Source organism: Crotalus tigris, unplaced genomic scaffold, assembly GCF_016545835.1.
Source record: "Crotalus tigris isolate CLP2741 ecotype Arizona unplaced genomic scaffold, ASM1654583v1 scf7180000024439.5362192, whole genome shotgun sequence".
Classification (NCBI taxonomy): Eukaryota; Metazoa; Chordata; class Lepidosauria; order Squamata; family Viperidae; genus Crotalus; species Crotalus tigris.
Window position 1 is genome coordinate 5,314,910 of NW_024100609.1, and position 18,780 is coordinate 5,333,689.

General features: G+C 43.1%; 1 long non-coding RNA gene across 2 annotated transcripts in view; it reads right to left on the minus strand.

Annotated features, from left to right (window-relative positions):
- Positions 1 to 6,063: 6,063 nt before the first annotated feature.
- Positions 6,064 to 18,780, minus strand: part of LOC120302903 — a 30,688-nt gene continuing 17,971 nt past the window's right edge. Inside the window, exon 5 of one of the 2 annotated variants that reach the window (XR_005555271.1) lies at positions 6,064 to 6,123. This is a non-coding gene — a long non-coding RNA (uncharacterized LOC120302903). Of the gene's footprint in view, positions 6,124 to 16,020; positions 16,581 to 18,780 lie in introns of those variants that run through there. The other variant, XR_005555270.1, reaches the window with a different exon arrangement.

Sequence of the window (18,780 nt, forward strand, 5' to 3'; positions counted from 1 at the left end):
CTTCAGATATTCTTCCAAAGCCATTTTTCTTCTTAAACCATCTGATGTACTTGTAGCATTCCACGCCCACCTATTTGCCTTGGTAGATAAAGTCTGTCAATGTCACTGCGTGGATGAAGGGCATGATTCATTGTCATTATTTTTCTGGTCTTCCTATCCATTGCTTTTAGTTCTGCTTGAGTCCAGTCCACTATTCCAGCTGTGTACCTAATGACTGGGATTGCCCAGGTGTTGATTGCCTTTATGGTATTTCCTCCATTGAGTTTGGACTTTAAGATCTTCTTCACTCTCTTGATGTATTCACCTCTAATCTTTTTCTTGACTTCAGTGTGCTTGATGTTGTCAGCTTGAAGGATACCCAAGTATTTGTAGTACTCTTCCTCATCCAGACTCTTAATGTTATTTTCGTGGGGCATCTTGATTCCTTCAGTTTTCACTATTTTTCCTTGTTTGATAGTAAGTGTGGCACATTTGTCCAAGCCAAACTCCATTACAATATCTTGGCTATATATACGGACAGTGTTGAGCAGCGATTCTATTTCAGATGATGTTTTTCCATACAGCTTCAGATCATCCATGTAAAGGAGGTGGGATAGTCTGGCAGATGTTTTTGATGTTTGATAGCCATGTCCTGAGTTATTCAGTATTGTTGACAGAGGAAACAGTGCAATAACAAATAGTAATGGTGATAATGAATCTCCTTGAAATATTCCTCTCTTGATATTAACCTCTCCCAGCTCTCACCATTGATCTGCAACTGTGTCTTCCATTGTGCCATCGATCTTTGCACAAATTTTTACCATCAAACATCCACATCTGCCTATCCCAGGTCCTGGGTAAGGACTCGATAGGTAGACAAAATGCCAAATCCAGTCTGAACATCTGGCTGACTGTGCGATGATCTCCAATATAATAATAATAATAATAATAGACCAAACTGGCCTACAAGAAAGACCAAATGAAGAACAGAATAGAGGCATGGGAAGACAAAGCACTACATGGCCAATACATGAAAAAAATAGCTGGGAAAGCAGATAATAATAAAACCTGGCAATGGCTAAGAGCAGGAAAATTGAAGAAAGAGACCGAGGGACTAATTCTGGCTGCACAAGACCAAGCCTTAAGGACAAATGCATACAAAGTCAAAATTGAGAAGACAGCAACAGACAGTAAGTGCCGCCTATGCAAAGAAGCTGAAGAAACAGTGGACCACTTGGTAAGCTGTTGCAAGAAGATTGCACAGACTGATTACAAGCAGCGGCATGACAAAGTAGCAACAATGGTGCATTGGAAGATCTGCAAAAAATATCATTTGCCTGTAAGCAAAAACTGGTGGGATCATAAAATAGAGAAAGTCATAGAAAATGATAAAATTAAACTGCTCTGGGACTTCAGAATTCAAACAGACAAGCACCTGCAACATAACACCCCAGACTTAACAATTGTCGATAAGAAAGACAAAAAAGTCTGGATAGTGGACGTGGCAGTGCCTGGAGATAGCAGAATAGAAGAGAAAGAACTGGAGAAGATAACAAAATACAAAGACCTACAAATAGAAATAGAAAGACTGTGGCAAAAGCAAGCAAGGGTAGTACCAATAGTAATAGGCTCCTTGGGTGCAATCCCAAAACAACTGGAGCACCACTTGAACACCATTGGCATTGACAAATTTGCTATTAGTCAATTGCAAAAGGCGGCCTTATTAGGAACTGCTTCCATCCTGCGACGATACCTGTAATACCATCAAACATCCACATCTGCCTATCCCAGGTCCTGGGTAAGGACTCGATAGGTAGACAAAATGCCAAATCCAGTCTGAACATCTGGCTGACTGTGCGATGATATAATAATAATAATAATAATAATAATAATAATAATAATAATAATAATAATAATGTTGGAAGGGACCTTGGAGGTCATCTAGTCCAACCCCCTGCTCAGGCAGGAAACCCTATACCATTTCAGACAAATGGCTATCCAGTCTCTTAAAAACTTCCAGTGTTGGAGCATTCATCACTTCTGGAGGCAGGTTGTTCCACTGGTTAATTGTTCTAACTGTCAGAAAGTTTCTCCTTAGTTCTAGGTTGCTTCTCTCCTTGATTAGTTTCTATCCGTTGCTTCTTTTTTTATATATAACAAATTTTATTGGTTTTTTAACTTTTACAACAGAATGCTCAAGACACACCGTGGTGGTTAGGTGATCAATCATTCAAAAACAAAATCATATAATAGCTCAATAATACATTAAATATTCCCTCTCTATTTCCCTCAACTAATATAACCTATTTAACATAATCCATTTCTACATTACATATCTATAAATCCTAATCCTGCTTTGAAATTTATTAATTTACAGTTACAATTTAATCTTAGTTAAATGTATTATCACTTCGGGTATCCCTTCTAAAATACTAATCCAAATATATTCTAATTCATAATCTCATAAATCATTGATTTTATCACAAATCTCTCTTATTTCTTCAGATAGCATTTAAATCTCATTCAAATAATTATCATGTCTAAAAAAAAGAACACACCTATTATTACACAAAACATTGTCTTACTAACTTAACACACTCGATTAATTCTTAAAGCAATCCGAATTTCTAAAACCCTTTTTCATATTCTTATTCTCATTCCATTACAAAATAATTTTCATACAAATAAACATATTATTTCAAAAAATACATTCTTATTCTGTTTAACATATATATTCTAATAATCACAAATTTTCAACTCTAAATCCTAGTCCTTAAATCAATCCATATTTCTCAAAACCTTTTTAATCCATTACATATAATTTTAAATTTCTCTTTTTAGTCTTATTCTGGCTTTCTTTTTATGCCAAGCAGGTTTCCATTACAAAGCCTCTATTTCAGCAAATAGATCTCCCATTATTGCTTGTAATGTCATTTGGGTCAGTAAAAGACCTCCCATCCTCTGTTTTTGACGCCTGGCTCCTGTCTGCTGGATAAAACAATTTTATAATTAGTAGTTGATTATCAAAGTTGTCATAATTCTCCAACAATTGTAATTTCAAGTCCATTTCTGTTAGTTTTGCAATTGTAGATAGATTAGTTACAATCATTTTTTGGTCATCCAAAGTCTCCATAGGTTGTATGTAAATTAATTCCTCTTCTATTGCTTTTTGGTCTTTTAGAATGATCAAATAGAGTCTGAAGGTCAGTTTGTAAGTTCACAGTAGAATTTCTGTTTATTATTTTTGCAGTTCTCTCTCTTATTTGGGAACATATTTCCTCAGTAGCTTCATACATTTTTTCCAGTATGAGTTTACAGTTGAGTTGTGAATATGGTTTCTCCATTTCAGTAGTAACTAAATCCAATCCTGTTATCTTTTAGTGGAGGCTATATTCCAAAACATTTAGTCAGTATCCACCCCCACCAATAATAGCTGTTGGACCAATACAAACAAGAAATGGTTGCAATTTTAAATTTATCCACAAGATGTCCTCAATAAACTATGAAAGTCTCTTCCAGACACCAAGAATGAGATTAGCAAAATCAAAGAGCTATGGAATCTCTTTTCTGGCTTCTCATAGAGTTGTTGTTGTTTTTTTTCAAACAATAAAGATTTATCCCTTTAAAAAAATAAGTCCAAGACATAGGAAAACAATATTCTCCAGCTTAGAAGATATAATAATAAAGTTTTATGATAAGGATTTTCCAGGGCCCCCAAGTAACCCAAAATAAAAATAGTCAATAAGAAGTTTTTTTCCTTTGTTATGGAAAGCTCTTTTCCCCAGATAAACAAAGGCAGCTCTTTCAAAGAAGGGAAGTAATTCCAAAAGGCTTTTAACAGGAGAGTAGTTAGGCAAAGAGAGAGAGGGAAAAGTCTCACCAGGATCATCCATGATGGTTTCTTAACGCTTAGATGTTCTTTTGACTTTCAGCTGGAGCAGCTAAATGATCAGCCATATTACTGGCTGATCTTTTCTCTGTCAGCCCTGAGGAGCTGCCTTGGACCACAGAAGGAGATGCTTCCTCCCCCGCAATCAATGAGAGTCCTCCTCATCGGTAGTCACTCCTCCAGGGTGACTTTTCGACCCAATTATGGGTCTACCGGCAGAGGAAAAGCAGGTAACGAAGAGAAAGAGTCTTTTCGTATGCCTGCACCCACTCCAACCCAAAACCGGAAGTCCCATCCGTTGCTTCTTGTCCTGCCTTCAGACACCTTGTAAAATAGCTTGATTCCCTCTTCTTTGTGGCAGCCCCTGAGATATTGGAATACTGCTATCATGTCCCCCCTCATCCTTCTCTTCATTAAACTAGACATACCCAATTCCAGCAGCCTTTCCTTATATGCTTTAGTCTCCAGTCCCCTAATCATCTTTGTTGCTCTTCTCTGTACTCTTTCTAGAGTCTCAACATCTTTTTTACATCGTAGTGACCAAAACTGGATGCAGTATTCCAAGTGTGGCCTTACCAAGGCATTGTAAAGTGGTATTAATACTTCACGTGATCTTGATTCTATCCCTCTGTTAATGCAGCCCAGCACTGTGTTGGCCTTTTTGGCAGCTGCAGCACACTGCTGGCTCATATTTAAGTGATTGTTCACTAGGAGTCTGAGGTCCCTCTCACAGTTACTACTATTGGGCAAGGTACTCCCTATACTATACCTGTACATTTGGTTTTTCTTGCCTAAATGTATAACCTTACTTTTTTCACCATTGAATTTCATTTTGTTAGATAGTGCCCAGTGTTCAAGTCTGTCCACATCCTCCTGTATCCTAAGTCTGTCTTCTGGAGTGTTGGCTATTCTTGCCAGCTTGATGTTATCAGCAAATTTGATGATTTCCCCATCTATCCCCTTGTCCAAATCGTTGATGAAGATATTGAAGAACACTGGGGCCAGAACAGAGCCTTAGGGCACCCCACTACACACTTCCCTCCATGTAGATGCGGTTCCATTGAGGACCACATGCTGAGTACAGCCAGTCAGCCGGCTACGGATCCATCTGGTAGTGATGCTGTCTAACCCACATTTTTCTATCTTATCAAGTAGTAGGTTGTGATCTACTTTATCAAATGCCTTACTGAAGTCCAAGTAAATTATGTCCACAGCATTCCTCTGATCCACTAATTTTGTCCCTTGGTCAAAGAATGCAATAAGATTTGTCTGGCATGATCTGTTTTTGACAAACCCATGTTGGCTTTTAGTAATGACTTTGTTTGCCTCTAGGTGTTCGCTGATTCATTGTTTGATTATCTTTTCCAGAATCTTCCCAGGTATTGAGGTCTTAGGTCTTAATTTCCTGGGTCCATTTTTTTTTCTTTTTTGAGATGGGAACTACATCAGCTCTTTTCCAGTCCTCTGGTAGTTCCCCAGTGCTCCAGGATCTTTGAAAAATATAGTTCAATGGTTCTGAGATCACATCTGCCAGTTCCTTGAGAACCCTGGGGTTCTTAACTTAACATCTTAACTTGCGTTTCTATTTTGTTTTTTATGGCACTATTTTTGGTAGGCTGGTCTGTTTTTTCCCTTTGTGTAAAGACAGATGCAAAAAAATGAGTTAAATAGTTCTGATTTCTCCTGTTGCTTGTCACCTTCTTGCCACTTTCCCCCACTAATGGACCAATCATTTCCTTCACTTTTTTCTTGTTTTTTACATGTTGAAAGAAGCTTTTTTTGTTATTTTTGACTTTGGTCGCAAGCCTTAGTTCATTTTGAGCTTTAGCTTTCCTCACTTCATCCTTGCAGGCTCGGGCTATTTGCTGATATTCTTAGTTATGTTCCCCTCTTTCCATTTTCTATACTTGTCCTTTTTATCTTTCAATTTATCAGAGAGTTCTTTATGCAGCCATGCTGGTTTCTTTTGAGAGCTGTTATTTTTCCTTTTTGTTGATATTGTGCTAGACTGGGCTTTTATTATCTCACTTTTCAAAATTTCCCAAGCTTCTTGAGTTGTTTTCCCCTTGAAGATTCTCATCGATGGAATCCTTCCCAAGCCCTCTCTAAGTTTATTGAAATTAGCTCTCTTAAAGTCCAAGACTCTAGTTTGACTGTGTTTTATTGCTTGTGCTTCCATAATATTGAATTCCAATATTGCATGATCACTTCCTCCCAAGGTTCCTGTGGCTTCAACAACTTCTATCATTTCATCTCTGTTAATGAGAATTAGATTTGATTTGATTCATATACCTTACAATAACAAACAATAATCCACCCAAAACATGCACCCTCCCAACAGTGCATGTACACTGAACATGTACCAATATTGGCATTGCAGACCTTCTCCCTCCTGTTATCTACCTATGAGCTTGATGTGACAATGTGCATGAACATGTATACATTATCTGGTAGAATGATGGGGAAAATCCATTTTTTCTTTCCAGGTAAATAAAGCATAATAATCCAGAGTAGGCACTGGAAAGTTTTATTTTTTCCACTAAGTGACTACTAGCATGTTAGAAAAAAGGGAAAACAAAAGTACAGGCATGTTTTATAGATGAAAGTTAGTATAAATGATGATCAGAAAAATCTACATAGAATTCGAATTCTAATTTCATTATAACTCAAGTTGAGTTTGACATGTACATGTACTAAGACGTACCCATTTCTTTCTGTACTGCAACATTCTAGAGCACATGTATTTTTAAGTAGTTTTTTTTAAGAATAGGAACATAGTGGTTCAGTGGTTAAGATGCTGAGTCTTAGATCATTAAAGGTCTATAGCTCAGCATTCGAGACCTGAGAGCTGAGTTCCCATTGCTTGCCCCAGCAGATTGAAAACATATAAATGCCAGTAGATGAATAGGTACTGCATATAAGCATGCAGGAAGATAACAGCATTCTATGTTTTACTGTATGCTCTGTGCTGTAACATGATGTCATGCTGGTCACATGACTGTGGAAAGATCTCTGGATAATGCTAATGTTTCTTAGGCTTAAGAAACAAAAATAGGCACTGCCTCCTAAAGTCAGTCCCAACTAGCAGAGTAAAACCCACAGGGACACCTTTACCTTTAAGGATAGCCCCTTTTGGAGGGCATTGCAGTTGTACAATTCATTAGAAATGGGCATGCATGACTATGTGGAAGGCTCTCAATCTAGATACATGCATTAATAGAACTACTGTATGTGAAGACCATCTTTCAGCAGGAACTATGAATGCAAGGAAAAAAACCCAGATTGTGCATCAGTCTCAATGGGAAAGTACAACTCTATACAGAGTAGAGACAGAGATTTCTCAGATCTAAATACAGTCACAGATTCTTGTCAGAATTAAGCCTGAGTCTGTTTCTTACCATCCAGACCTACAGAGTCTCCAGATGCCAGGATAAAACATCAACACTTGGGCAGCAAGATAAACAATCAAGTATCAAAACAAATCAAACAATCAGCAAACTGTTTATACTCAGCTGTATGTCTCAGCCAGTGATGAGTTAAGCGATACCATGACCTCCGTCTGGAAGTGCCTGAAGACTGTTAGTGGCTGGAGGGGAGCAACAGATTGAAACTGAACCCTGGCAAGACCAAGTGCCTCTGGGTTTGGGGTTCTTTGGCCTATGGAGAATTGCCATCTTTGGTCTTGGATGGGGTGGCACTGCCCCAAACAGAAACTTTGTGTAATCTGGGGGTACTCCTGGACTTGCGGCTCAAGGGCAGGTGGCAGCCGTGGGCAGGAGGGCCTTTGCACAACTGCAGATTGTGTGCCAGTTACACCCTTTCCTGGACCAACAATCCTTACTCACAGTCACTCATGCCTTAGTCACCTCCCATCTTGACTATTGCAACACGCTTTACATGGGGCTGCCCCTGAAGAGCATCCGGAAGCTCCAGTTGGTACAAAATGCAGCAGTCTGCATGGTTTTGTGTAGACCTCTGTGTGCACATGTGAAACTTCTCCTGCAGGAGCTGCATTGGCTGCCGATTTGCTTCCAGGTGCAATTCAAGGTGCTGGTTCTCACCTTTAAAGCCCTTCATGGCTTGGGACCAGGTTATCTGAGGGACTGTCTCTTTCTGGTCACATCTACCTGACCCACTAGAGCAGGGAGGCAAGGAATGTTGTGGGTTCCATCCCCTAAGGAGATGCATCTGGCGGGATCAGAAGCAGGGCCTTCTCGATGGTGGCTCCCTCTCTCTGGAACATCAGTCCCTCAGAGATTAGACTGACTCCCACTCTAACACTCATTTGGAAGGCACTGAAGGCCTAGTTCTGCCAGCAAGCCTGGGGAACCCAGAGCGGGATAGAGCCCATCAAATGGCTAGTTTAATGTGTGTTGTCACTGGAGGGGGAGTGGGGGATTATTATATTATTTTTTATTTTTCCTCTTGTTATTTTTATATGGTTTTATAGGGTTATTTTTTATTTATGTAAGCTGCCTTGAGTTGTCACATGCGAGAAGGCAGCAATACAAATTTTCTAAATAAATAAATAAAATTTCTAAATAAGATACTGAGTCTTGAACTAACTGATGACTTCACTCAGCAATTCCATAATAATATAAATAGAAGGAGGGAGAACATTGAGCCTTCAGGCATCCCATAAGTGAAGGGCCCAAGATTGATCTCTTTGGCCCTGTTAACATGGATTGGAACTCACCAAAGAGAAAGAAGAATCACTGTCACATAGTGATTCTATGTGACAATTCCCAATCCTATCAGTCAGTCCAGAAGGATATCATAATTAATGGTTTTGAAAGTTGATATAAGATTAAGAAGAGCCAGGATGGATGCACCATCCCATCCCAGTTCTGCCAATGGCTATCAGCAAATATCGGCAAAAAATTCTGCCTCCATTCTATGTACTGCTCTGAAGCCTGACTGCACTGAGTCTAGATAATATTTAATTTCTTCAAGATCCTCTGAAGCTGTTGTCTGATCTTCTAACAAGGTGCCTTAAAATGGGAAGTTGAAGACTGGACAAAAATTGTTCAGAATTGTTGGAACCAGTCACGCCTTCTTGAGGCAGAGGCACACAAAGGCCAGAGGTATTACCCACATCCTCAGAAAAGCTAACATCACCACATGGATTTAACTACATATCACCACCTGGGCAGCCTTGACAACCCAGGAAGGACTTAGATCTAATAGATAGATGACTGGCTCTAAGTCTAAAGGATTCTGTCAACTTCATCCAAAGTCACACACTCAAATTCTTCCAGGTAAATCAATCAGAGAGTCCAACTCTGAGAAAACCTGCATAGTTTATCTACCAGATAAGTAGAATATTCTGCACATTGGCCCTGAAGGGATTTCTGGGACTCATCCACCCCGCCTTAGCAAGGAATGACTAGATAGCTATTAACAGAGGAAATAAGGCAGAAAAATAGCTCTGTTTCTCCACTCTTGACACCTCTGTGTAATCCCAAATATTCCCATGTTCAGTCAGATTCACTTTTTGTCTTCCTCCAGTGGTGCTCCAGGAACTATCTTGGCACTTCTCATTCTGGAATTGAGAACCAAGGAACAGCTTAGGATTGATTTCCTGGGAGAAATCATATAGGGCCATAGGATTCAGGGCTTCCCCACCCATTCCAGGCTGTGATTAAAACCTCAGCCAAACTACTCATCAGATCTTTGAGAGAAAGCCCAAGCTTCCTCTGGAACTCTCTGGAACCCACAAGTCATTTGGGGGTGAGTCATTTTAACCAGCCATCATCTGTAGTGAGAGACTCTGGGTGTCATAGTTCCGACTAATGGAACACTTCAAGGAACATTGGATGTTCTTGCTTTGACATTGGGAAGACCAGAAATGAAGGGGCTGAGGGATACCCTGCTCCAAGAGCTGATGAAAGGAAGCCAGGTGAGGAGGGTGACTCACATCAAACTTGCCCTGCTTGCCCAGTCTATAATTTTGTTTGTTTGAAGCTTAAAACCTCCAAAGTGTTTTGGGTTTTGGTGGTGCCAAACCAACTTGAAGCAGTTCGGCAGAGACTCTGGAGTATGGTAGTTTCTCCACAGAAAGCCCCAGTCTGTGGCTAACCTACAAGGAGGTAGATCATAACTGAGGTGTTTAGTGCCAGGAATTTCCAGTTCCTCCCAAAGCAGGTTGCATCTCCCTCCTACTGTATATAGCAGGGCAAAAAAGACAACACAACTGGCCTTGATTCTATTGAGCTCTATTATTGGATCTCTTGCATTACTTCTAAAAACAATATCCAAAGAGGATTTGGAGGTAAAGCCATGATCAACAACTAGATTTCCTATAGCTGCCGCTTTGTAAATGAGGTCCAGGCAGGAGGGACGTTGCCCTGCCTCCATCTTCCCTCCTATTATATTGAAGAGCAATGGCCTCTTGCTTTCCTTAGATGTGGTGACTTTCCAAGTATTGCTGAACTGTGATTCCCAGTAGTCTTGGGCTGGCTGTTTGGGACAGGAACCTTCACTTGTATTTTTCTCATACAAACTCTGGTAGAAAGTAGAAGTTTTGATGGGGGGGGGTGTCTCTCTAGATAGAAAAAATAGATCCTATTAAGGTCTCAGTCTTTTCACCTGGTAGCATTAGCCTTGACAGGTGAGCTAAAACACAATAAGTCTATGGTGACCTTTCCTTATTCCACTCTGACTACAGTGGGTAAAGTTACCCACCACTTCTCATCCTCATATATTGTAGAGGGCACCTCGCTGTCATAAAACAAGCTGGCTTCCTGCCCAGAGGGAGTGATCTGTCATCTCCGAGTGCAGTGATCCATGTCCTGCAGTTATTGCAGTGCATATGACACCATCTCTGTTGAGTCCTTGGCGGGAAGCAGACACGAGAAGCAGTTGAAGTTCTCAGTTTCCTTTATTCAGCGTTCAGCTTACAAGTAGATGGCTTCAGCAGCTCCCAAAACCTCCCAGCTTCTTATATAGACGCTTCCCGGGTAAATGTGATACTTTTCCCGCGCCAGCACCCGCGCATGCGCACGGCGCTGGCGACAGCCTGTCTGATCCCGGGCAGCTTTGCACCTGCCCGGGACTGCCTGCAAACGCCCAAGCCGTTTGCAAGGCTCGGGACATAATACCCCTTTCCCCCGGGCTAAAACTACTACCAACATATAATCATTTATTTTATGCAGTGTTCTGCTTCTCAGTGCTCCTATCGTTACCTGGCTTTTGTTTAGCCATCAATGTTATGTAATCCTCTAAGTATTTAGGAGACTTCTTTGCTCTCTGTGACCTTCTCAGCTCTGGGTTACTAGCATGAGTTCCCTGACTGGAGGGAGATGTGAGCCTGTTCTCCTTATTTTGCCTTGGTGCCTTCCAAGGACTGTGCCCCGATGCCTGGCCTGCTTGCTTGCCCACCGGGCTCGTCAGGCCAGGGCTTCTGTCACTTTGTGACCTGGTTGACCTGCCTAGCTGTAGACCCTCGGGCCCCTTGAAGTGATAGCCACTGCTGGGCGTCTCTGTTGAACCTCCTAGGTCCGTCCAAGACCTGTCAGGAGGCTGACCATTCCCTGAACCCCGTTCTGTGTCCGGGCTTGTGTGGGTTTCTGTACTTTCCCAAAACTCAGTTACTCCCTGATTTGGGCTAGAGGTGTTGTAGTCGGGACTTGGTTCCTCGACCACCTCCCTGTATGTTTGACCCCCTGTAGGATTTGGGGTAAGGTCAGGCCAACCTTGGGGATTGTGTGCCAGCTCTCTTGCGGGGAATGATTTGTTGGGATGCCCCCGGGTATCCTCCGTGACTGGAGTGCTGTGTGATGTGTGTGGAAAGTGAGTATGCCCCCGGGGTGACTCCCTGGCTGGAGTAGGCGTGGATGCCTGGTAGTTAGGTAGGCTCATAGAATTCTTGTTCGGAGCTCTCGCGGAACCCTGGGATGGGCCGTTTGTGGCTCCATCAGTGGAGATGGGCAGCAGCTCGTGCCCTTCCCTTTGCTCCAAAGGGTCCCCCTCCCCCCCTGGAAAAGACCCAGGAGTCTCATCTGAAAAGTCCCGCCTAGGGCGGAGTTGGTCGATGTGCCGACGCAGGACACGACCGTTGTCCAGGGCAACCTCGTAGGAGAGAGGACCTGTGACCCTGGAAATAGAAGCGGGGACCCAGGTATGACCAGGCCCGTAATTGCGAGCCCAAACCGGGGCACCCACAAGTAGTTGTCTAGGTGCCCTAGGATGTGAGGTAGATGAAAGCAGTCTGTCCGGATGCAACCGGTCAAGTTTAGTAGTAAGTTGACGCCCCCAACGAAGTTCAGCTGGGCTTCTCCCTGTAGAAGTGGACGGTGTGGTGCGATAAGAAAGGAGAAAGTCAGCCAACCTGTGATGCCAGTCCCGTAGGTGAGTCTCTTCAAGGCGTCCTTTGTGATGCGCACCATACGTTCAGCCATGCCGTTGGTGGACGGGTGGAAGGGTGCAGACGTGGCATGACGAATCATGTTAGCCTGTAAGAAAGCTTGGAATTCGGAGGAAGTGAATTGAGGGCCGTTGTCAGACACGATGACATCTGGAAGCCCGTGTGCAGCAAAAATCCCCCTCAGTACCTGAATAGTCTTTGCAGTGGTGGTGGAAGAGACAGGTACAACCTCAAGCCATTTTGAATGGCTGTCAACAAGGACCAAGAAGAACTGGCCCTGAAAGGGCCCAGCGTAGTCAATGTGCACCCTAGACCATGGGGACTGCGTTTCCTCCCATTTATGCACGGGAGCTTGGGGCATCTCTGGGCGAGATCGTTGGCACAGGTGGCATGCATGCACCTTAGCCTCAATATCCTTATCTAAAACAGGCCACCACAAGTGGCTGCGTGCAAGAGCCTTCATACGAACAATGCCAGGATGACCCTCGTGGAGGGATTCTAAGACCCTAGTCCTCATTGAGGAGGGAATGACAACTCTGTTTCCCCAAAGCAGACAACCCTGAGAAAGGGACAACTCGTTTCTTTTGGACCAGAAACTCTGAAACTCAGGACTAGGGCAGTGCTCAGGCCAACCGGACAAAAAACCCAGGAACGGACACGTGAAAGTGTGTGATCTGTACCTGTTTCAGCGGCAACATCCCTGGCACAAAGAGGGAGCTCGGGCAAGGCTTGGATTGATAGAATGTTGACAGCTGGCGCAGGGTCAGCTTCTACTACTGGCAGAGGCAATCTACTGAGGCCATCAGCATGGCCCATTTCTTTCCCAGGCTTGTGGAGTAAAGAAAAATCATATGCAGACAGAAAAATAGACCACCTAAGCATTCTAGGGGAAATGATTTGGGGAGTCTGCTTACGTGTGGTAAACAGTCCCAGCAGAGGCTTATGGTCAGTAAAGACCGTGAAATGCCTGCCATATAGAAAATCGTGGAATTTTTTAATTCCAGCAACAACAGCCAGAGCCTCCCTGTCTATCTGAGCGTAGTTGCGCTCAGCAGAAGACAATGTTCTGGAGTAATATGCAACAGGAACCTGAGTTCCATCAGACCTGAGGTGGCTCAGGACAGCTCCTACCCCGTAAGGGGACGCATCACATGCGATGCACACAGGAAGAGATTCGTTGAAATGTGCAAGTACACTGTTAGAAGTGAGCAAGGCCTTGACTTTGTTAAAGCAAGCCTCATGTGTTTGTGACCACTGCCACACTGCTTGTTTGTCTAGTAGCCTGTGAAGAGGCTCAGCTACACTAGCTTTATGAGGAAGAAAAGAATTGTAGAAATTCAGGAGGCCCAGGAAGGCCTGAAGTTCGGCCTTGGACTTTGGCCTAGGTGCTTCTAAAATAGCTGTTAGTTTGGATTCAGCAGGGTGAATCCCAGCAGCATCAATTTTGAACCCCAGAAATTCAGTAGAAGGCACCCCAATCTTGCATTTGTCTTTTTTGAGCTTGAGGCCTGACTTCCTGAATCTTAACAGAACAGCCCTTAGCCTTTCAGCTAGAATGTGTGTGGAGTCTCCTGCAATTAAGACATCATCAAAGTAGGGGCAAACCCCTGGTATACCCCGTAGTGTGTTTTCCATTACGCTTTGGAAAATCCCAGGAGCGACATTCACTCCAAACTGCAGCCTTTTTACCTTAAAGGCTCCCCTGTGGGTCACAATAGTCTGAGCTATAGCAGCATCATCATCAACAGGCAGCTGTTGATACGCTTGAGCTAGGTCAAGCTTTGCAAAAACGCGCCCCCCCTTGAGGGAGGCCAGAATATGACTGACCACAGGAACAGGATAGGCATGTTGCTGCAATGCCTTATTCAGAGTGCATTTGTAGTCAGCACAAATGAGAATGTCCCCATTTGCCTTTAGAGGCGTGACAATGGGGGTCTCCCAAGGACTGGAATCAACAGGTTCTAGGATTCCCTGTGGAATCAGTTTGTCTAAGTCAGTGTCAATTTTACTCTTTAAAGCAAAAGGGACCCTTCTTGCTTTAATTCTAATGGGAGTGACAGTGGGGTCTAGCTTTAAGGACACAGGGGGTCCTTTGAATGTGCCCAGCTGGGGGCTGAAAACATCTGCAAATTCTTTGCAGACTTCCTGTAGGTCGAGTGTTTGTAAACTGTTGAGTCCTATGATGTGTATCCCCAGGGCCTCAAACTCAATCGAGTCCTATGAGACTCGTTCGTTCACCCCCTACTACTAATAGGTCTAGTGGACCTTCAAAATTCTTATACTTGTACGTTAAGGGTGGCCTCCCCCTTAACACACACTCTGAATTCTGAAAATCTGTTAACACAATGTCAGAAGGCCTTAACTTGGCCTGAGTTCCACTACCAGAACAAATCTTCCTAAAAGTAGGCACGGAGATGATTGAAAGTGCAGACCCCGTGTCTAGTTCCTTAGATAATGGAAGCCCCTTGTAGCTTTCACCTTGAGTGACCAAGCTTTTTCTTAATGGGCCTTGTGTGTGCCTGTCCTAAGGATGCTTCTTCGGCGAAGCTCCAAAAAACCTACCCGATTTCTTGGTCTGGGGAATCTGGTTACCTTTCAGCGCAGTTCTTCCTGAGGTTATACACTTTCGTCGTCCCAGACACCAGCTTGCATGTGTCCTTGTTTGCCGCATGCCCGGCAGGTAGACGGGATTTGGGCGGAACTTGGCAGTCGGATTCTCCTGTGGTCGTACCTCCAGCGCCAGATGCACTTGAGCATAGCTGAAGAGCTTCCCCTTCCACTTCTGTTTTCGTTCCGTCGGTGGAGTGGAGACGGGTCGACTTCGAGCTATTCCTCATCCGGATCCTCCTCGGAGTTTCGTTGGACGTCTTCCTGGTGCACGGATGCACCCTCTGGACTGTTTCTGATCGGCCGCATGTTCTTGACAGCGCCACCTGCTGCTTCTTCTGCGGTGACTTCCCTTAAGGCATCTTGGTAGGACAATTCTTCTTTAGCAAAAAGTCTTTGTTGTAGATCTCGATGCCTTAACCCGCACACGAATCGGTCCCTCAGTCGTTCTTCGAGGTCTTTGAACTCGCAGTGCTTGGCGGCCTTCCGTAATGCGGCGATGAATTCTTTGGCCGACTCACCGGGCCGTTGATCCCTCTGCTCGAAGGTGTGGCGCCATGCGATGACGGACATCTTGGAGTGGAAGTGCTCCTTCAGTAGCTTCTTCAGATCTGCGTAGCTGACAGACTCTACTGGAACAGGTGCTGCAAGGTTTTCTGCGATGTCGAAGGCGTCTTGACCGCAAACACAAAGCAGGGTGGCAGCCTTCAAGCTCTCTTCCCTCACTTGGTTTGCCTTGAAGTAGTTCTCCACCCTGGCTACGTATGACTCCCACCTCTCTGGATGTGAGACGTCGAATTCCGAAAGCCTTCCGATTTTCGCCATCTTCAGAAGATGGGTCTATCAGCCAGCCTACCCCCGAATGCGCACTGGATTGGCGGGTAGCTGCCGAGTCGACGCCGTTCCGCCGCTCAGGACTCACTTGGGTAAGCTTACACTTCTTCCTTTCCAGGCGGTGTAAGGCAATCCCACCCTCGTCACCAGTGTTGAGTCCTTGACGGGAAGCAGACACGAGAAGCAGTTGAAGTTCTCAGTTTCCTTTATTCAGCGTTCAGCTTACAAGTAGATGGCTTCAGCAGCTCCCAAAACCTCCCAGCTTCTTATATAGACGCTTCCTGGGTAAATGTGATACTTTTCCCGCGCCAGCACCCGCGCATGCGCACGGCGCTGGCGACAGCCTGTCTGGTCCCGGGCAGCTTTGCACCTGCCCGTGACTGCCTGCAAATGCCCGAGCCGTTTGCAAGTCTCGGGACATAACAGTCTCTATATTAGGGCGTCTGGTACTGCTGGAGGACTTGTTTTATAGCACTGAAAGGTGTGCAGCAGGATTTTATGTGAGCCTCAGGGGCCTAGATGTAGGTCTAATCTGGAAGTGTTCAGAAATGTGAAGGTGCATAATATGCATGCAGAAAGGATGCATAAAATATGGGGAAAGAATATGGTTCTTTAAAAGGGAAATGTTTTCTACTTCCACTAACAAGAAGGTAGGGATGCTTGTGTGCTGCCTTTGAATTTATAGCTGAATCTCTAGGTGGATTATGAGTGTACACACGCACACACACATATCCCAGCCTTCTACTGGAAAAATCTCTCATAAGCTGAGGACCTCACCATCTTTGAATGTCTGCTGCATCTGAAGCCTGCCTTATTGCTCTGGATGGGTTCATTCTTCCTCCTCCAATCACAGGTGCCTTTGAAACTCTCAACTTCTAGGAATTTCTTGTCTTGTTCTGGATGCTGCTAGATAGGTTTCATAGTAGAGAATTACAATAATGATTTAGAAATGAATCCAACCATCACCTCTGCTTAAACTTTATTTTATAGTTCATTACCTTCTTGTGTTTATTTATTATAATCTTTTCCAACTTGGAGGAAGGGGAAGCCTGTGTTTAGTGATGTTTACAAAGTGCCCAGGTTTTAGATTTTCAGACGATCATAGTGTCTTGGATTATGTGTGTCAATTTGGTATGACACGGAAGCTCACTTAAGACTCCCTTGGCTCTGAGAAAAGAGAGATTCATAGTACAAATTTGCCATTTGGCAGCCCTTGCAGATTTTAGCATTTTTCAGGCATTCTAGATCATGCAGAATGCCTGAATACCCAAACTGGGGGCTACACAATGTTGCACTAGAATTCAGCTGGCAAACTATAAAGTCCTTCCCCTCTTCAATTGCCAGGAAAGCAGGTTTTGGCCAGCCAGCACAGATGGGTAACTGTCTTCTTCAGAAAAGTAAGCAGATCTTCTGCAGTGAAAAAATAAGCATAAAAACTCAACAGCAACAAAGCTCTATTGATTCCAAGCAAGTCAACAGCAATCACACTCACTTGTCATTCATTCTAATCCCCACTACTAGTTGGCTGAGACCTAGGATAGGTCCAGGAAATGATGGTTGAGAATTTTGGACAAAAGCATCTTTCAACAAGCCTTTTCAATAAGCATTATAATTCAGCATGTCTTGGGTTCCACAATCTCTATAGGAGAAGGAATGGCAGAACCCCGGGGGGGGGGCAGAGTCAAAAGAAGAATCAGCCTTGAGTCACTACATTTCCACAAGCAATCCAAGTCCAACCTCTCTTGAAATCCATTAACCCTTATTAAGTGACAAAATGGTACTGACCGCTGGTTGACTAGATTCTCGTGCATAGGCACGTGCAATAAATCACCTTAATTGGAACTTAATGTGTGGTCCAGGTCTTTTGCGCTTGACCGTCTCATACCTATTTGAACATTGCTTGAAGACGATGCAAAAGCCAGCATGCATCAAATCATTAACAACCCACCTCTTTGTTCTCAGAAAGCTCCTTTAATCATTTTTCTAATAATAGTTGCTCATACATCAGCTGTCTCTTCATTAGCTATGTGCAATTAGTATACCTCTATCAGGATACTATGGAGTTACTTTGGCCTATTTTATCTCATGTAAGTTTTGTCCTAATGTTTGACTTACTACCCTCCACAATAACAGAGAAGAAGTCTTTCTGCATAGAATTGTGCTAATGCAAGTTTCCCAAATCTTCCGCAAATACATCCATGCATGATAAACCCATTGGATACATCTTCTGAGTCCACCAAGTTGTTTGATTTTTGTTGCAGAATAAATCACCCAGGATCCTACTTGCTATCTCCATTCTGCTGCTGTTATGTAAAAGAGCTACAGGTGAAATAACCAAACCTCCATTCCATGATAATTAACCCATAGTATTGTTTTCAATAGCTCTGGAAATTTACGTGGCTTTTGATAGAGGTATATACAGTGGACAGAGTCAACTTTTCACCTAGTGCCTGTTCACATTTCTCTTTCCTTAATTTTGCCTACCTTTGGCCTCATTTTGCCAGTTAATTGCAGCATAGTTTTAAAAAATGCACAACAAACATTCTGACTTATAGTATCTTTCCTGCTTTGCTCTGCTTTGCTTTATGATTGGATTGTTTCTTAAGATGATGCAAAGTTTCATCTGTGGCCCTTAGATCCTAGAGTTGACCCCTTTCTTTTCAACTTTCCATTCACTGATGTGAATCACCCACAGGAAATGTGATCCAAGTTTTATATTTTGTAAGCGTAGGTATAGAAATATTTTGTTACATCTACTTCTAAAATATCTTTTCTTTCAGTAGATGGCACTGTTTGTTAAACTGATTATTTTTAAGATGTTCTATGACAAGCTTGGGCAATGTGTAGTCTGCTAGAATTTTAGGGAAAGAATAGTCCAAACTTGTTTTTAATTGTCTTTATAACAGTGGGGACTCAATTAGAAAGGATTTGAACAGGAAAACAAAAACTTTCTCTCCTGTGGTAGAGAGAAACTCTTGTAGGCACAATTTTCCCTTGAAATTTAGTAAAATTCTGTGCATGTATCCATCTTATTTACATCCAACTTATTTGTGAAAGAGATTACTTTTCCTCTCAAGATTTATTGCCCTGTTAACAAGATCATAAC